The sequence below is a fragment of the Eumetopias jubatus genome, unplaced genomic scaffold (assembly GCF_037043125.1).
Source record: "Eumetopias jubatus isolate StellerSeaLion01/CBP00866 unplaced genomic scaffold, mEumJub1_p1.0 scaffold_15, whole genome shotgun sequence".
NCBI classification, from domain to species: domain Eukaryota; kingdom Metazoa; phylum Chordata; class Mammalia; order Carnivora; family Otariidae; genus Eumetopias; species Eumetopias jubatus.
In genome coordinates, this window is record NW_028274821.1 from 10646854 (window position 1) to 10666327 (window position 19474).

The window sequence follows — 19474 nt, forward strand, 5'->3', positions numbered from 1 at the left end:
ACTCTTCATTTCATTTTTTTTTTTACAACAGATATATACCACAGTTACTGTTGAGATTTTTTTTAAAGATTTTATTTATTTATTTATTTATTTATTTATTTATTTATTTGAGAGAGAGAGAGAGAGAGAGAGAGAAACAGCACGAGAGGGGAGAGGGTCAGAGGGAGAAGCAGCCTCCCCGCTAAGCTGGGAGCCCGATGTGGGACTCGATCCCAGGACTCCAGGACCATGACCCGAGCTGAAGGCAGTCAGTTAACCAACTGAGCCACCCAGGTGCCCGATATGTTTTTTTTTAAGTTTTTGTCATTCTCAAATATTTTAGAGATGTGAGGGAAAGTGTTTTGTCTGTTTTCATGTCAGAGTATTAAAGAGAAGTCATGGTGGCAAGAACATGTGTGTGTGTGTGTGTGTGTGTGTGTGTGTGTGTGTGACAGTGTGTGGTGTGTGTGCAAACCTGAGCACAAGTGAGTCTCCCTGAAAGAAAAAGAAAAGGCAAACTGGGGGGTGGGATGGGGGGCTTCCAATTGTGCAGTGGAGACAGCTGGATTCACCACTACAGATCCTTTTCCAAGGCCAACCTTGGAGGTTCTTGATTTTATTAAGGGAAGGTATGTGTTCCTCAGCCTGGCTCAGTTCTTACTGCCACTAAGGAGTCTTCTTGCTGAAGAACATCTATTAATATTACAGAACCCTAGTTCATGACTCAGTCTGGATCACTTACCTACTGCCAATGGCTTTATGGTTCCCTCTTCCAAAACAGCGCTTCGACCTCCCTTGTTGGAGAAAGCTAAAAGAGAGAAGCAGAAGGGAATGGCCCATAGAGCCAGCTCTGCTTTTTTCTGTGTCCCAAACCTCATAACTCAGATTTCACTAGTTAGTTTGCCACTTAGTTATAAGCATTACGAAGCTTAGGAAATGAATGTAAAATAATCTAGCTGCCGTCTGTGTCAGAAAACATATAATTATTATCTAAAGCTAGAAAGAAAGGAAGTTATTTCAACCTATAACATGATAGCCCCACACTCCTGGTTCCTGGAAACACCCGTCTGAAAGGTAAAGAACACATTGATTCATTTGCTTTATTTTGCAAAGTAAGTTAGGGTTTAGTCTGCAGGAAGCTGAAACCCCGTATGAATACGTTTTATATTTATAGAGTATTCAAAAGATGTGTGACATTCTCATAGGTTCCTAACTAGAGGGACTATGTGTACAAGCCTGTCCCTGCAGACTCACTATATTTAGGACATTTACTTATTTGACAAATATTTATTGGGGGCCTACTTGCCCAAAGCACTGGGTTAAGCTTTATAAAGGGCACAAAGATGAAGAATCCAAACAAACCACCTGTCATTTAGAGGAGCTAATACATGTACAAACTTCACCATAATATAAAAGGCTCTGGCTTAGGAGCGCCTGGGTGGCTCAGTCATTGGGCGTCTGCCTTCGGCTCAGGTCGTGGTCCCGGGGTCCTGGGATCGAGCCCCGCGTCGGGCTCCCTGCTCAGTGGGGAGTCTGCTTCTCCCTCTCCCATTCCCCCTGTTGTGTTCCCTCTCTCGCTGTGTCTCTCTGTCAAATAAATAAATAAAATTTATTTAAAAAAAAAGGCTTTGGCTTGAAAGAGGTATAAAGTATTATCATAATTAAAACGGTATAATTTTAATAACTGATAACACTTACTGAGAACCTCATTGTCCTGCGAGGTAGGCGTGATGATTATCCACATTGCAGAAATGAAGGCAGAGGTTCAGGGAGGCTCAAGCATCCACAGGAAGCCACAGTGCTAAGTGGTGGAGGCAGGATTCGAACCTGGGCTGCGAAGGTCCGAATTCACCACCCCACCCCCGGTCACTTTCAACTGGCACACCATGTGCCTTGTGTTGGAGGTATTTTGTTTTGCTTGCTTGTTTTTGTTTTAATCATATTAGTCATAACTTTGCACTGAGTCATTGTTGCTGAGGCATTTTCTCCTTTGGCAAGAAAATCCTGACCTGGTAACCTTTTGACCTTGACCTCACTGCCCCATTCTCTAACCCGGGAGTTTTCAAACAACTGGAGTGGTCTTTTGAGCCCGGGTGCTTTTTCATCAGACAGACTTCTAATTAAAATGAAGGTTCTCTGAGTGCCGCTGAACAGGGAGGGGTGTCTTCTGTGGGCGCAAGGGGCACTGAGAGGAGGGAAGGAGGCTGCGCTACATTCATCTGAGGATTAGCACAGCTGAAACCTAATAAGGAACCCTGATGTCAATACAACCTCAGTCTTGTCACTCATGGAGGGTTGACTTTGCCCCAGCTGGCAGGGCTGCATCTGGTTCAATAGACTGATGAGCATGAACCTGATAAGGTTCTAGAGTTGGTTGTGTTTCGTGTTCCTTGATACACTAGGTGAAGCTCCCTTTATCGCATGTTATGTTTTTACAGGTGAAAACGGCTTGCTGACCCCGTGGTCCCCCTGAATCTTGTTAGCAAGGTTGGGAAAGTCAAACGGTCAGCACCAGAACGGACCCAACTGGAGAAACGGTGCTCCCTGCTTATAGGATCTGGTTACGTAAGAGCCTTCTGATGAATGCTGTATTCAGAAGAGACCCGGTATGTGTAACATGGTGCTGCATTTCAACAAAGAAGGGCTTAGTCAACTTTTTTTCTTCCAGCCACAATGGCAGCGTCTGACAAAGCACAGCCAAAGGAGGGGAGGAGAATGCTGAGGGGGGAGGCAGACACACAGAGTTGGGGGACAATGGCTTTAGTTCAGGGATACCCTCCCTGAAATCCTGCTTTGAGACTTGGAGCCAAGGCAAGGATTTTTTTTCCCCCAAGGTTTTATTGTCTACTGTCTATTCTGTATTTCTCCAGGAAGCACACAGAATTCTAGAAAGCTATGATTGTTATCTTAACAATGACGTTCACACAGCTCCTTCGCTGTCTTGGGTCAGCCTCAAGGGCGGTGCACTCACCTACCCAACACCAGTGTTCGTGTTCGATCCCTGTGGTAGTCTGTGAGCCTCAGGAGGATTCGCCCCTCTGTGCTGCCTGTCTTTCTTGTATCTGAGAGCAGGGACCTAGTCTATGGAACTCTCAGGACATTGCCCGGCTCATGGGCACTATTTTTACTGTAACTCAGTATGTCTTATAATAGGGAATGTTTGAGCTAAGGTGACATAGCAATAGCAAAGAATGCCATAGAGCCAGTAAAAATGCTAAGAATGCGGCAATCTGTTGGTGCATATGACATGACTCTGAGGGGGAAAATCAAAATACCCAGTAGTGTATATACACTGATTTACACTGATAACAACTATGTAAAAAAATAAATGCTTGTAGACCTACCGAGGACCAGGGGTGATGTTTAAAGATCAAACATGAGAGAAATAGGTTTAGGCCTAGTAAATCCTTTATAATCAAAAGTTAATTAGAAAAAATATATATGAGTTATTGTTATTAATTATGTATCACTGCATAAACAAATTATTGTAAAACTTAGAAGCTTAAGACAACAAATATTTATCATCTCACCCAGTTTCTGTGGTTTGGGAATCTGGGAGCTGCTTAGCTGGATGGTTCTGGCTCGGGGGCTCTCATTAAGTTACAGTCAAAATGTCAGTGAAGGCTGCTATCATCTAAAGGCTTGACCACACCTGGTGGGTCCACTTCCAAAAAGGCTCAGACTCACATGGTTGTTGGCACAAGGACTCAGTACCTTGTCATGTAGACCCCTCCACAGGGGGCGCCTCTCCATGGGGCTGCTCAGGACATAACAGTTGCCTTCCCCAGAGCTAAGTGATGATTGAGAAAGAGAGAAAGAGCAAGATCATAGTTGCAATGCTTTTATAATCTAATCTTCAAAGTGACATGTCATTAGACAAAAAAATTTTTTAATTAAATTTTTTTTCTAAAAAAGTGACATATTGTCACTTCTGCCATAATTTATGGTCACATAGACCAACCCTGGTACAAGGTGGGAGGGGACCATACATGGGTCTGAATCCTCAGACACAGGATCATGAGGGATCATCCCAGAGGTTGGCTTAAAGGCCATTTTTGCTCAAAAACATGTTTCGGTTATTAATATACATTCCAAATATACATTGAAATAGATATTTCAAAATACCCAATCTTCCTGATTATACTTTTCAAGAAATAATAATGGTATTTTTTTAGTACTTCCTATGTGCCAAGCACTGTATTAAGATTGTCCATGGACCTTCCCTACAGTCTTCACAACTTCAACGGAGGCACTTTTAGGTGCCTCATTTCACCCATTTCAGAGATGGAACTTGAAGCACAGAGAGGTTAAGTAACTTGCCCAAGGGCACACATCTAGCAATAGGAACATCAGAATAGGAACTCAGATCTATTGATGAAGGCACATGTATCTTTGCTAAGCTGTGTTATTTCCTGCAGTCATAGATCTGTGGGGGTAAATCTCTAATCTAACGGTGCTTTACAAATTAAGAGCCGTCATTGCAAGTGGGCAGTTGAAGACGACCCTACAAGAACAGAGTAAAGAAACTAAGATTCACATTTGCAGTGAGGTTCATGGGATCTCTCATCACGATTAAGACCATAACAGTGACTTGGGTCTTCTCTCTTCCTACTGTCTTCCCTCTCTCTGCTCTGGCGACACTGGCCTCCCCACTGTTCCTGAAACACTCCTGGCATGCACCTGCCTTCGGGCTTTTGTGCTTAATATTCCTCTTCTCATCCCCCCAGATCAGCATGGCTCCTTCCATCACCTTCGTTTCCCAAACGCCACCTTGCCAATGAGGCCCACTGTTACGATGCTAACTAAAATGACCACCCTACCATCCTCGGTCCCAACTTCCTTCCCCTCTGGGCCTTTTCCATAGAAACCATCACCGTCCACATCCTACAGAACTCATTTATTTAGGATGCTTATACTTTTCTCCCTATCCCAGGATGCCATTTCCACAAAGGCAAGGATTTGGGTCTGTTTTGTTCACTGACCCTTATTTTGTTCACTGAGGAGCCCCAGCACCCAGGATAGTCTTTGGTACATAATATACACTCAGCATTAAATATGTGTTTCTAGCGAGTTGTTTCCTTCTAATGAACATTTTACACGTGTTGCCACATGTGCTCATTTTTCAACCAGAGGAGATGTATCAGACATTTCTAGAAACATCAAATGCTCCGGACACAGAAGATGCTTTTAACTTAGAAGAGAGAGAAACCAGGTCAGGATTGAAGTATTTTCACTACCCAGCTAGGGGCCCATCCTTCTGTCAAGTGACCCTAGGAAACCTGAATATTTACTTTTGACATTAGAAAAAGTCAGTTAAGCAAATGACATTCCATAACAAATGAAAGGAAAGAATTTCCTTCCTCTATTTATTCTGGGTAAGCTATTAATTTTGAGTATGTTTTGTTCCCCCCAGACACAGAGGTATTGTTTGACAGAAGGTCAGCATTCAGTCTAACTTTGCTCAGGTCCACCTAGAACTATTCTTTCTACTCCTGGTCACTTCGGAATGCCAATTTACTAGTTGACAATGCATTCGGTGAAGGTCTTGGTGATGCTGAGTTTTTTCCTTCAAACCAACTGCCCATATCGGCTATAGAAGTAGAGACACCTGCTAAGTGCTGGCCATCATACTTACATTATCTCGAATATCTTCAGCAACCCTGTGGGATAAACACTGTGGTTACAAAGCCCGGTAAAGTTAGCAATCAGTTAAAATTACACAGTCAAGGCAGAGACTCACACCAAGATTATCTGTCTGATTCTGAAACCTTGGCCAGTCTGAAGGTGCCCAAAGCTCTAACATTACCTGGTTATCTTTACATGAGATGCAATAGCCTGATACTGCATACCACATATGCACGCTCCAAAAATGTCATTGGTTATCTGAAATTCAGACTTCACTGGATGTCTTGTGTTTTTATTCGCTGAACCTGGCCAATAAAAACACATACTCTATGAGGATTCTGGAGTGTACCCAGGCCTGTTAATTTTCATAAAGTTTTATTTGTTCATTAAAAAAATACTGAGTACCTACCTTGTGCCAAGGACTTATCTAGGCTTTGGAAACGCAGCAGGAAACAAAACAAATGTTCTACGTTTGTGGATCTTCCCGGGTAACTCCAAAAACTCATCCCAGTGGGGCACCCAGGTGACTCAGTCAGTTAAGCATCTGACTCTTGATTTCTACTCAGGTCATGATCTCAGGATTGAGCCCCGATCTTGACTCCATGCTCAGCGGGAAGTCTGCTTGGGTTCTCTCTCTGTGCACGTGCAAGCTCTCTCAAGCTTCTTCTATAAAATAAATAAATGAACCTTTTTTTTTAACCTCATCCCAGTTATGAAACAATGAGGTCAAGCACCCTAGTTTTACAGATCGGGGGAACAGAAGCCCGCAAGGGTGCCACCATGGCTCAAGATCACAGACAGAGGAAGGACTAGGGATCAAGTCTCCTAACTCCCAGCTCAGTATTTTTTTTTTTAATGTCTCTCTGCTGACCCTATGTCCTCAATTTCCCAGAACACTCCCTTTTTATTATTCTATTGTTCCTTAAATTACAAGCTTTGATTTGCAAAATATAGTCCCAGATGCTCTGTCATTCTTAAAATCATACACTTAATATGACTGGGGGCTCTCCCTATAACCATAACACCATGATTTTAGCTGTCAACATGCACACACAGTAACAGAGAATTCTGACCCCGGATAAAAGGGGCAGTCATTCCTGGCACCTGACTCTTTGCAGAGTATGTGTGTGCAGCACTTATCATGTACATCGACCCACGATTCTCCCAACAATCCTGTGAACGGAGCAGGTCTTTACAGTTGAGGTAGCGGAGATCAGCGCACATATCCAAGTTCAAACAACTTCTAAGTGGCAGAAATGGGGCTCAAGTCCATGTTTTGTCTGTCTGAATGAATAAAATAATCGGAGGGTGAATGAAGATTTCAGCCGGCTTCTTTTCTTCCTCCTTCAGCAGGATTGGCCAGCCAAGGTGCAGGAATCCAGTGGTTAGCCGTGAGGCACTAGCCTGCCCGCTTGCACCAAAGCTGCCCCCTCCCCAGCCGCTGTGTGCTCCCCTTCTCTCAGGCTCCACATTCCCACACACCGGATGCTGTGGGGACAGACTGATCGCAGAAAAGACTCAACCCCCCTACACGCGCATAAGCCAGGCACCATGCCCCGGTGTGCCCCCATACTTATAGAGATTCACGGAGCAGATGAACTAGTCAGTACTGTTAACAAAAAAACGACAGTCCCTCACTTATGTTAAGGGCCCACGTAAGCAAAACAAGATTTGATATTTAACCTAACTGCAGTTTCAAACTCTCCAGGGTGGTAACCTTTAACCAGTTCAACATGGCATTTTTTGGTCAGCACTAGAAATTTACTGATAGACCCTTTCCGTTCCCCTTAGGAGGGTGACCTTGCCTAAAACAATGCATTCTTCACCAAAAATTTCCTTCCCCCCCGCCACTCCCTCTCTGCTTTTAAAAACTTTTCCTTGTCTACAGCTCCAGGGAGCTCCTTTCTGTTTGCTAGTTGGGATATTGCCCGACTCATGGAAAGTTCAATAAAGCCAGTGAGATCCTCAAATGTACCCAGCTGACTTTTTGTTATTTAACACAACCAGGTTCCTAGGGAATTGGTGGCCACACTGATCAGTTTCCTTTCAAGAAGAATAAGAGATCAGGCTGGGCCACAGAAGAAGAAACCCAAAGAAGAGGGCCTGGGGAAGTGAGGCCTGGGTTTGATGATAATCATGATGATTAACCGAGGAGCAAATGCAGGATTGACTTCAGGGTTACACAGAGCCCAGGACTTGTTCAGATTCTGCTATGCATCCTCATTGGTAAAATGGCAGCTCTATGGTCATGTGTAAAATAATTCTATGATTACAACAGATCTGAAGAAGGGCCTTCCTATCTTAATATATCCAATTAATGTCCAATTAATAAATAAATCCAATATCCAACAAGTAAAGATTTCAACTTCAGTCATTGGAGTCTGGCCAATAATTTTTGGAGTCAGTTGAGAATCTTTCATTGCAAGACATGGAAAACCCCATGCCAAACTGGCTTAAGACAAAAGGGAGCTTCTTGGTTCATGTAACTAAAAAGTCCAGCAGAAGCACTGGCTTCAGGTTCGGCTTGATCAGAGTCTGAACCACTGCCCTCAGGACGCAGTATCTCTCCATCTCTTGGTTCTCCCTTTGGCAAGTTCCTGCTTCCTTCTCAGGCTCTGTGTGATGGCACTTGTTATCGCGACCACACAGGCCCAGCCAGAGGGAATGTGGGAATCTTCCCCAGCTCCTCAGCTGAAGTCCTCTTATGACTACAAATGCGCACGAGAGATTGTTTTGAGATTAGGGGAACCCTATTGCTTGGTCAGAGGAATATGATGCTCTGATTGGCCAGGCCTGAATACCACACCTCCTCCCTGGGGACAGGGATACAGTCACTTTCATCCAAAGCACAGGGACTAAGAGTAGGGAAGGGGCAATCTGTCTGCCAGCTGAAAACTGAGTTAATGGATTGCTTCCTAAGGCCCAACGACCAAAGCTGCCCTGGGACCGTGCTGGCTTCCAGGGCCTCTCTAAAGTCAAACTTGGGTCCCTCGTGGGCCAAACCACTGTCACATGCATGCCTTGTGGGGCCTAACCTTTGTTTTCTTGACTCCTCCTCCATGGCAAACACCGAGGTGGGATCAACCTCGTGCTGGACTCTCATTCGGAGAGACGTTGACAATAGCCATCCCCAGAAAAATCCAGAAGGTCCTTCTCTCCAGGCTCAACCACATCATTTTTTCTGCTGTATTGTCCGAGCTTGGGCGCTACATCGCGCTCCCTGGGGCTTGTTGCAGGCCAGAGATATGGGAGGAGTCCTTTGTCACCTGTCTGTGCCCCACTCTGCAAGCCATCAACCCCTGCTCCCTGAGAAGGGACCAGAAATAGGTCCACTGCCTTTATTTTGGGTCACTCATACCCTTCATCTCACCTCTCACTATCTCTTTCAAACTTGATTCTCAGTGCTTGTGACTGTGGGTCCGAGAGAGAGGGGGTGGGTAATGGATTGGAACGAACTGTGGAGCCGAAGTTTACCTGATTTTCCAGGGCATGGGGTGCTGGAGGCTCTTCTTACTTTGGGGCAGATTGGCGAAGTGGGCAACAGTGGCCAGATCTGGAGGGCCGAGCGCTCTACATCCTCAGAGGGTGGATAACCTCATCCACAGTTGAGACACGAGGGAAAACAACGACCCAGAGAAGTGAGTTAGCGGAGCGCAGCGAGGCTGAGGCAGAGCTGGGCTTGGAGCTGACGCTGTCTGTCTGCGGGGCGAGGACGTTGAACCCCGAGCTGCCCGCTCGCTTCCAAGCAGTCTAGCTGTGGTCTGCAGGCCCCCTTCACTGTCTCGGCCCTTCCCAGGGCATCTTCTTTCCGCATCAGCCCTGATTTCGGCACCCCCGAGAGCAGGCCCCCAGTGACGGCGCACCCCCGCCGTCTGACTCCAGAAGGCCCGTGCCTCTACATCGCCCACAAACGTGGCAAGTTGCCAGGAGTGCCCACCCCTCCCCCTCTTCCCCGTGGTGTCAGGTGGGCCGAGTGAAAAGCAGGAAGAACACATCGTTTTTTGCAACCGACGGTGTGTGTGCACAAGCAACTACAAACGTCAGTGTCATTACGGATCCGTGAGGCTTTCCGCGTGGGACCGGGGACCTCGCCATCACTGCACACCACTTTTCCCATGTAGCCTAACCCTCCCTTCGGCCCCACAAACTACACACCTCTGAACTCCCATTTTACCGACCAGAACACTGAGGCCCACACAGAGGCCGTAACTGGCCCTCGGTTCCAGAAAACAGCCCACAGCCACTGTTCACCGCCTGTGTTCTCAAGCTTTCCTGCATATCCGGGTCCTCTGGGGAGATCTTATAGGACACCAATGTCTGGCTCAAACCCAAACCCATTAAACCTGAATCTCTGGGGGCTGGGGGCTGGGGTTGGGGCGTCAGTGCTGGCTGTTTTTGAAATGCCCCAGGTGATCTAACGTGAGAGTCTCACACTGTTAGAAAAGCCGGTGACAGAAATTCCCACAGTGCATGGGGGCAGCGAGGGAGGCTCACCTCAACTGCTGGGCCAGCAGAGGCCCCCGGGCAGTGGAGTGTATGCTCGCACCCGCCCCAGGAGCGGCACGCTGGCATGAGGTTGTGTCGTGTTATGGTTCGTGGTTGCAGACCATGGTTCTGGAGACAGAAGCCTTGAATTTGAATCTGTGCTCTCGCTGATGGCGGGACTTTGGGCCTAGTTTACTCATCAGTACAGAGGGGATAAGGATGGATCCCATCTTAGGGGTTTAGGGAGGAGGCAAGGGAGGGATGCATGTACTGAGCCCAGCACAGATCTTGACGCCTTGTGAGCCATGAGTCACCGTGAGCGACTGACGGCAACTAACATACCACCAAGCGCACGCTGCAAATACCAAGGAGTTCCCAAGCCAAATTCAAATTCGGAAGAGGGGTTCTGCCTTCTCACATCTGGTCATCAAGTTTTTAGAAGTACTGTCAACTTGCAAATTGAATTCACTTGCCTTGGTGGGTTAGCATCACCAGGTGTAATTGTCCCTCGGAGTGGCGGATCAGCAGCCTGTTGAATAGTCTGCAAATAGGCAACGGGGCCAAGGTGTGCCATGGAAGGGGGGGCTCTCAGGCTCTGAGCGCAGGTGGTGGGGGCCCAGCCAGGGGAACTGGGGCCCCAGCGAAAGCCTTCAGTCCCTGCTGAGGGAGAGCTGGAGGCTGGGGAGAAGCGGGACTCAGGCTCAGAGCCGAACAGGTGACGGGAAGCCGGTTTCAGGGTCTGGGGAAGAAGTTGGGGGGGCTCTCGCAGGATCCAAGGACCTCCCTCTGCCCATCCCCCACCTTTTGGTCTTTCTGTTCATTTTGTTTTGTTTTTTATACTATTCTCACCACCTGACAACTCTGCTCTCGGTTTATCTCAGTGTTTGTTCCTTTAAGCCCAAATTGCCTATTCTGTGGCTCTTTGTAGACCAATCTGGATAAAAGTTAGGGCTGCTTCCTCTGAGTGGCTATAGGCCTTTATACAGTTTTGCCTGTATGTTGCCTTTGTATGAACACATCCAGTTTAAAAATATTTTTGAGGTCTTAGAGGATGGAGACCACATTCTGTACTTCTAGGCAGCCTGTCTTCTCCTACCGCAAAGGTTAACACAAATGCTTGGCTCTTAAGAGAGAAAATGTATTATTTCCACATGCACAGAACCAAGAAGTCAAAGAAAGCTTCAGGATCTTTTAGTTCAGGAATGGCAAACCGTCCTCTCGATCCACAGCCAAATCCTGCAGAGATGTTTTATTTGGCCAAGCCAATGCTTTTTTTTTTTTTTTTAAATAATACTGAGTTTGAACGCCTTTAGGTGGGGTGTGCCTGTCCAGTCATTTTGGGTCTGATCCACTTAACATTTTAAACAATTTAACTGCCTGACACCTAAAAGGCATTTGCATCTATGAGCTCTAACTTGAACCCAGCTCCCCAAATTCTTGGATCACCCTCCCAAACACACACACACACACACACACACACACACACACACACACACAAGATCTCTAGCGTGTGGCTCTCCTGCCTAGGCTTCCAGAGGCAGGGAGCTTATGAGGAAGTGTGTTCCATGGGTAGCAAGCTCTGACTTAAAAGAGTTCTTCCTGAATGAAAATCATGGCATAGATTCGCCAGCTGAACTTAATGTGCTATATATTAACTCCTATGCTTTAAATTCTTTTGGCAGCTCCTTGCTTCCTGCTGAACGCTGTTCCCGTTCCCAAGCATCCCATCACAAGACCGAGGTAGCTTTTAGATACATTTTCCAGCCTGCTCTTTAGGAAGAAGACAGGTTACTTAGAACCACGTTTGACTTGGCTCTACAAACACGGTCATCTGAAAATGACCTTGGCAAACGCTCCTCCTCACTCTTAATGTGTCCATCCAACCTTTTGTACTCCAGAGAGAATTTCCTCAGGCATCTTGGGAGTAATTTTAGGTCCGTCTAGCTCATCCAACTGTGGGTGAGCTGGGAGTCCAGGATGCCCCAGCAGCCCAGGAGGCTGCATTTTGAGGATACGATAGGTCTCAGTAGATCTTATCTCCTATTGCCCCATTAGGCCTAGACATTTTCACAGCTTTGTGCTCTACAGAAGTTAGCTTGTGCCTGAATGCACAGGAATGCGACCCCAGCAATTATTTACCAGATGGAATGCATTTTTTTTTTTTTGGTATTTCTCTCTGTCTTAAGGGAACTCTGTCAAAGTTTTTGGTTCCAACTTTGACGGAGTCGATTGTGGACCTGTTATAACCTGAGGAGTGGGGGGAAATTCCATATTTTTCTGTTTTCAGGAAAAATAACCTCCACACGAAGGGCCATCTGGAGAACTGGGTGTATAATAAATCATTGCTAATACCAATTACATTTACTGGAAGCCCGGTTATTTTCTTGCAAGTAGGTACAGGAGGATACAGTGTTGGCTTCTGAAAACAATGTGTGAACTTCCTTGAGGGAGAGCCAAAGGTCAGGAAGACCCCAGGCTGTTAGTCTGAGAAGAAAGGAGCTGCTGTTAAGTAGGGAAATGGGAGCCTGTTAAGGATTTTTCTCTTCTCCCTCAGAGGTCGTCCCCACAATATCTAATATGTTTTTATAGCTTTCTTATGGACTTTTAGAAAGTACTGTCCTTTGCAATTTTGTATTGATCCACTGATCTTAATCAAGATGCAGGTTTTCAAGTCAATGTCACTTAGTAGCTGAACCACCTTAAGTGAGCCTTCTAACTCCGTTAGTCTTTGCTTCCCCGTTTGGAACATGTGGCTAATGGAAATGTACCTCCTGCAGCTAAACTCCCGGCACAGAGGTGATCAATAAACATGAATTCCCTTCTCTTGCAAGTGAACAATCTCAAAGGAGAGGAGGTGTTCTGGCAAATAATTTCACAGGGCAAAATAATTACAGTCTAAATGTTAAATAGGCTGTTTAAATCAATTATGTGTTGTAGATACTAGCCTTCTATTAGGAGATTCCGCCCTCCCTCTGCTCCCATTAAAGAAGCAGAAAAGCAACTCGGAAAGGGCCACTGTAACCCTTCTTTTTCATCACAGTGATTGGTCCAGGATGGACACATGAGCCAACCCAAGGCAAAGGCTTTCCCTTAGACTTTTCTGTTGGAAAGACCCCATCTTCCTTTTATGCTTATGCTGGAGAGTTGTATGATTGACACCCACCTTTGCAGGTGGCATGGCTCCCATCACGTGGAGTCTGGAAGGAGAATTAGTAGTGAAGAACTCTGGTGACATGAGGCTCCTGGCCCCTAACACTTGGGTCCCAAGGCCACCTGGTTTTTGCAGTTCCATGAGCAGTCACAATATTGTCCCATTAAATTCCTATTTTCCGTATGCTAGTTGGGGTTGGCTTTATGTTATTTGCAACTGCAGGAGTTTTGACTAACAGCTTATGTGTCCATGAACATTGATAATTGGGAAGACCACATAGCAGCATGGAAAAGTGATTTTGGAGAATTTTACAAATAGCACCAGATAAAATTCCATGAATGATATGCGTTGCAGCTATGTAAAATAAGCGTGCATATGGGTGCCTGGGTGGCTCAGTTGGTTAAGCGTCTGCCTTCGACTCCAGTCATGATCCTGGGGTCCGGATGGAGCCCCACATAGGGTTCCCTGCTCAGCGGGGAGTCTGCTTCTCTCTCTGCCCCTCCCCCTGCTCGTGCTCTCTCTCTCTCTCTCTCTCTCTCTCATGCTCTCTGTCTCGCAACATAAATAAATAAAATCTTTTAAAAAAATAAGCATGCATATGCAAAACAGGTGGAAAAGAGATACCTTAAAGATGCAATGGATGTTTAGCACAGTAAAGTCAAGGGCAATTTTTTTTCCTTTCATATAATGGGGTCCAAATGTATCAAATTACATTCAGCGTGCAAAGTAAGTGTGGTTTCCTACAACTGACCCAATCTCTGTCATCAACTTTCACTGCATTAACCATTAACGGTATCTTAGTCTCTTTAGATAGGAAAGAAGTTTTGGTTTAAAGAGTTGTTTTGTTTTTGTTTTCATTTCAAGGTAGATGGCTAATCTTGTTTGTTTCCTGCCTTGCTTTCCAAGATGGTACCTTGTGGTGTCACAGTGGCAGGTGGGTGATTTGGTGGCAATAGGTGAAAACCAAGCTGTAGATTTGCACACCTATGATCAGGGCTGGTGTTACAAACACTGGATGTTTGTGCCCCCAGATGCATATGTTGAAGCCCTAACCCCCAATGTGATGGTGTTTGGAGATGGGGTCTTTGGGGGGTGGTAGTTAGGTTGAGATGAGGTCGTGAGGGTGGGGCCTTATAAAAAGAAGAGAAACCTCACTTTCTCTCTCTGCATGCACACACCAAGGGAAGGCCCGGTGCACACACGGTGAGAAGCTGGGCCTCTACAAATTATGAAGAGAGCTCTCACCAGAAACCTAATTCGCTAGCCCCTTGATCTTGGACTTCCCAGCCTCCAGAAGTGTGAGAAGATAAATGTCTGTTGCGTAAACCACACAGCCTACGGTATTTCGTTATGCAGCCTGAGCTAAGATAGTTGGTGCTGATTTTTTTTTTTAAGATTTTATTTATTTGACAGGGAGAGACACAGCGAGAGAGGGAACGCAAGCAGGGGGAGCGGGAGAGGGAGAAGCAGGCTTCCCGCTGAGCAGGGAGCCCGACGCGGGGCTCAATCCCAGGACCCTGGGACCATGACCCGAGCTGAAGGCAGATGCTTAACGACTGAGTCACCCAGGCGCCCCGGTGCTGATGTTTTTAGCAATGTCTCTGGGTATCTGATTGACGGCACCGTTGATGTGCGTGCTTGGGGAAACTGTGGCTTTTTCTGCCTTAGTCAGGGCTCCAGGGTCTTCTCTTGTGACTTGCTCCCAGCTCCCACGTTGGCTTTGGTGGCCCACAGACCCCTCTGTGTCTCAGCCACACTCCTTATCTGGTCCTTGGCTTAGGCCATGCAGCCCATCCCTTGCCACGGCCATCTGACTCTTCACTCATCAGTGCCCACATCCTCGAGGACCTGCGGAGATGGCTGGGTCCCTCCTGGGCCACCTGGGGTTTAGGAGGTCCGAGAGCACTCATGCAGACCCTCTGCCTGATAACCATGCTGTGTTTTGTTGTGAAATGACCCTTTATTGAAATATCGTCCTTTGTCATTCTTAGCCAGTGGGGCATTCCTCTGCGCCACTGTTGATGTTACCTATGATGTCATGAGGTGGCAGCCATCTGCACTGCAGGCCACAGACTGGGCAGGCCCCAGATGCAGGATCTCCGTAACGGTTCCAGAAAGTTCTTTGGCTGAACATTAGTATCTCATCTGTCTGGCAATGTGGACAAAAGTGCGATTTCTGCTGTGCTTCATGTTCCTCTGCTTCTTTTTCTCCCCGGGTGGCTCCTGGCAGGCTTTGATGATCAGGGTGGGGTGGAAGGCACCACCTCAGTCTGACCTGTCTGTTCTGAGTGGTCAGTTTCCCTGTCATCCTCAGATCCTTCCAGCCACTGGGTGCCTTGACAAGGTCATTACCTACCTTTTTTGGAGACAGACCCAGGGGGCCAATGGGGGGAGCCAGGGTAGACCCGGCTTTCCCTCAATGTATGTACCACCCATATCTCACCCAAGACACATGGGGCTCGTTTTTTCCACTCCAATCTCTGTCTTGTCTTTTCCTGGCACTCTCCTAGTTTGGAAAGGGGGGGAAAAACCACCCCAACTTTTCTGCTTAGCAAGGACACCCCTTAGGTCAAACTCACATCTCTTTACTGATGGCTTAGACCTCAGCTCTGCCATTCAGACCCTTGATCTGTTAACAGAAGTGGTAGGAATTTAGAAAATCCTTTTCTTATTCTATAACCCGTGACTTTTTTTTTTTTTTTTTTTTTTTTTTTGAGAGGGAGAGCGTGAGTGCAGGAGGAGGGGCAGAGGGAGGGAGAGAATCCCCACCAGGCTCCATGCACAGTGCAGAGCCTAACGCAGGGCTCGATCTCACAACCCTGAGATCATGACCTGAGCCGAAATCAGGAGTCAGATGCTTAACCAACTGAGCCTCCCAGGCGCCCCAGACAATTGATGACTTCTAAAGACTGTCTTTCTAGAAACTCAAATTTGAAAGTTAAACGCTGGACCTTTACTTTTTTTTTCACTTTGCATTCTTGCCCTAAAAATCTCAGTCCTCCCTAAGGCACAGAGAAACCTCAGAAGAATCAGAGAGAATGTCATTCTCAGAATGTAAAAATGAGTAATATATTTGAAATCTACTATCCTTATTACACCCTTTAGTCTTCCGTTACGTCCTTGACTTTCTCACTTGTCATCCCAACTCCCCGACAATTCCTGGCCAAACTGCCAAATGGAGTAATGATGATAATTATTGTTTATTGAATACTTGGTGTCAGACAAATGTGCTTTTGAGCTTTACGATAGCCCTGCAGATGTTTCCATCCCCAGTGAACAGATGAGAAAGGGGCCTCAGAAAAGGTGACTTGTACAACAGAACAGAGCTAATTTGGAGGAAGAAACAACTTTTAAAAACCCATTTGTATCTTTTTTGCTTTTGTTCACTTTGGCTCAGACGTCAGACGTGTATTCCAATGCTGCAAATGTAACATTTTTAACACAAACAAGAAAATAAAACCAAGTCAGTTGGTGCTTAACACACTACTTAGAAAAGAGTAAGGTCTCAGAAAAAAGTGACAGATAATATTTACTAATAGTATTTCTATGGGTGTCCTGGGAGATGAACATCTTGGTGCACAGAGGGGAGTCTATCATGGCCAAAATCTTGGTACAATTTGAGATTACCGCAGCTGAGCAAGGAAGGAGGGGAAGTGCTTTGAGAAGTAAGGCCATCCTGGTTGAGACGAAAATGTGGGGTTGGCTTCCCCCCTTCTTTTCTTTTGGATGGGAATCCGGGAGACATGAGTTCTTGCCCAGGTGTCCTTACCCATAAGTGAGGGGTTTGGACACCATCAGATGATTGCTGAGGTTTTGCCTAATGTTAAGAGTCCTGGAAAAATTCCTAGAAAAGTCTAGATAGTCCCATTGGCACGCAATGCCTCTCTGCCCTGCTACCTCCTCTGTCCTCTCTGAAGCTCAACCCCAATTCAGGAGCAGAAGGTGAAGGAAGCTGGGGACAGAGAGGGAGAAAGGGGGATGGGTAGCAAGAGGGAACCAGACAGCAGGTGAGGGGAGAGGGAAGAGAAGACAGAAATCACACACTTTTCAGAGAAAGGACACGGGGGACAAGGCAAGGGAGTCAAAGAACGGATGTTTGCCTTCTTTTGCTCATCAGATAAAACGACAGCTGATATTCGTTAAGTCCTTGTCTGAAGCCTGGCACCTTGTTGACCGTGTTCTAGCTCCTTTAGTCCTCATGCATCTCATTTTCCAGGGAAGTAGGAGACTGAGGCTTACAAAGTTCATCACCATCTCAGACCGTCCAGGCTGCTTTAATGGTGTCTCTAACACAGACCGGGTGGCTTATAAACAACAGACACTCATTTCTCACAACTTGGAGCTTGGAAGTCTGAGCCCAAGATGCCACAGATTCGGTGTGAGGTGAGGGCTCTCTCCCCGGTTGCTGATGGCCTACTTCTTGCTGTGTCCTCACACGGCAGAGGGGGCGAGAGCTCTCCGGGGTCCCTTCTATGAGGACACGAATCTCATTCCTGAGGGCTCCACCCTCATGACCTCATCCCCTGTGAAGGCCCCACCTCCAAATACCATCACAGTGGGGGTTAGGATTCAACATAGGAATTTTTTGGGGGGTCACAGACATTCAGCCCATTGCAATGACTGATGAGTAAGAAGTACAACTAGGCACTGGACCTCGGGATTTTGGATTCCAGATCTGTGCTCATAAACACTGGTCCACACCACTTTCCTGCCCAGCACCTCCTCTGGGCTGGGGACTGTCCTTCATTTGCTTAAGGCTGACTTAGCATTTAACCGTGATCTCATGGCTGACCTAGTGTGATGAGTTCACCACCCACAGGCAGACGGACAGACAGACGGGTACCTGCCTACACACTCACTCACCCCTTGATGACACTCAAGAAGACTCGGTAAAGAAAATTCAAAACCGCGAGTAACATACATAGAAAGTCTTTTTTTTTTTTTTTTTTTAAATCAGATGCCATCACATAGGGACAACTGTTTCAGCTTCTTAATGAACTCTGGCTTCATCTACTGTTGAAATTAATTCTTATGCCTTCTGGGTGCAAGGTCCCAGCACCCCCACATCATTCCCAGTTGACCACAGGTGCCTGAGGTTTGTTGGGGGTTAAGAGGTGCATAAATCAGCGGTGACTAACCCTAGCTAATCCCATGCGATGTTCTTAGTACCATCCCCATCAGGAAACCAGAGCAAGCCCCACTGCAGGCTACGTCCAGGAGCACAGGAATTACCGTAGAAGCTGATAGAGCTGTGACGGGAAGGGATGTGTGTCCCATCAGGGATCACTTTCCCGGCAGACATTTCAACTCTGGGATTCCAGAGGAAACGTGGGAACGATGTTTGTCGACAGATCCCGACCCAACAGTCTCCAAGGTCCAGGTACCTTTCCTGGGTCCTTCTTTGTTCTATTGTAGGAACATCATAAGGTCTTGGAATAGGTCAGACTCGGGCTCAAATTCTGCCGCTGCCACTTACTGACGGTGGAACCGGGGGGTGGGGGGCAGTCCCTCCCGCATGGAAATGCTACTACCTCTCCTGCAAACAGGGGCGACGGGCAGGTTGTTGTGAGGGTCGGGAGCACAGCAGGTGTCCTGTCGCTGTGAATGCTCTCTCCTCCTGTCTCAGTTACCACTGACTCTATAACAAACCATCCCAAGTAAGGGCCCTCGGGACTATACCATCTGCCCTGAGAGCTTTAGTGAGTTTTCTGTGAAGAACAACATGTCTCTGCTCACGGTTCTGCAATCTGGGTTGGGCTCAGTCAGGGGTTCTTCTGCTGGTCTTACCTGGAGTCACTTGTGCACTCACGCCTCCCCCTAGGAGGCTCAGCTAGGGCTGGAAATCCAAGATGGCTTCCCTCCTGGGTCAGGCACCTTGGCTGGGATGGCTGGAGCAGCGAGGACCAGGCTGAGATCTCTGTCTTTCCATGAGGTCCCACTATCAGGATGGCCAGCAGGGCCAGCTTCATAGGGATGCAACACGTGCACAGGGTCCCACACCCAGAGGGGCCCCTGCTGGGTTTAATGCTCTGTTGCCACCATCTTGAAATTCTTTTTTTTTTTTTAAAGATTTTATTTATTTATTTGACAGAGAGAGACACAGCAAGAGAGGGAACACAAGCAGGGGGAGTGGGAGAGGGAGAAGCAGGCTTCCCGCAGAGCAGGGAGCCCGATGTGGGGCTCAATCCCAGGACCCTGGGATCATGACCTGAGCCGAAGGCAGATGCTTAACGA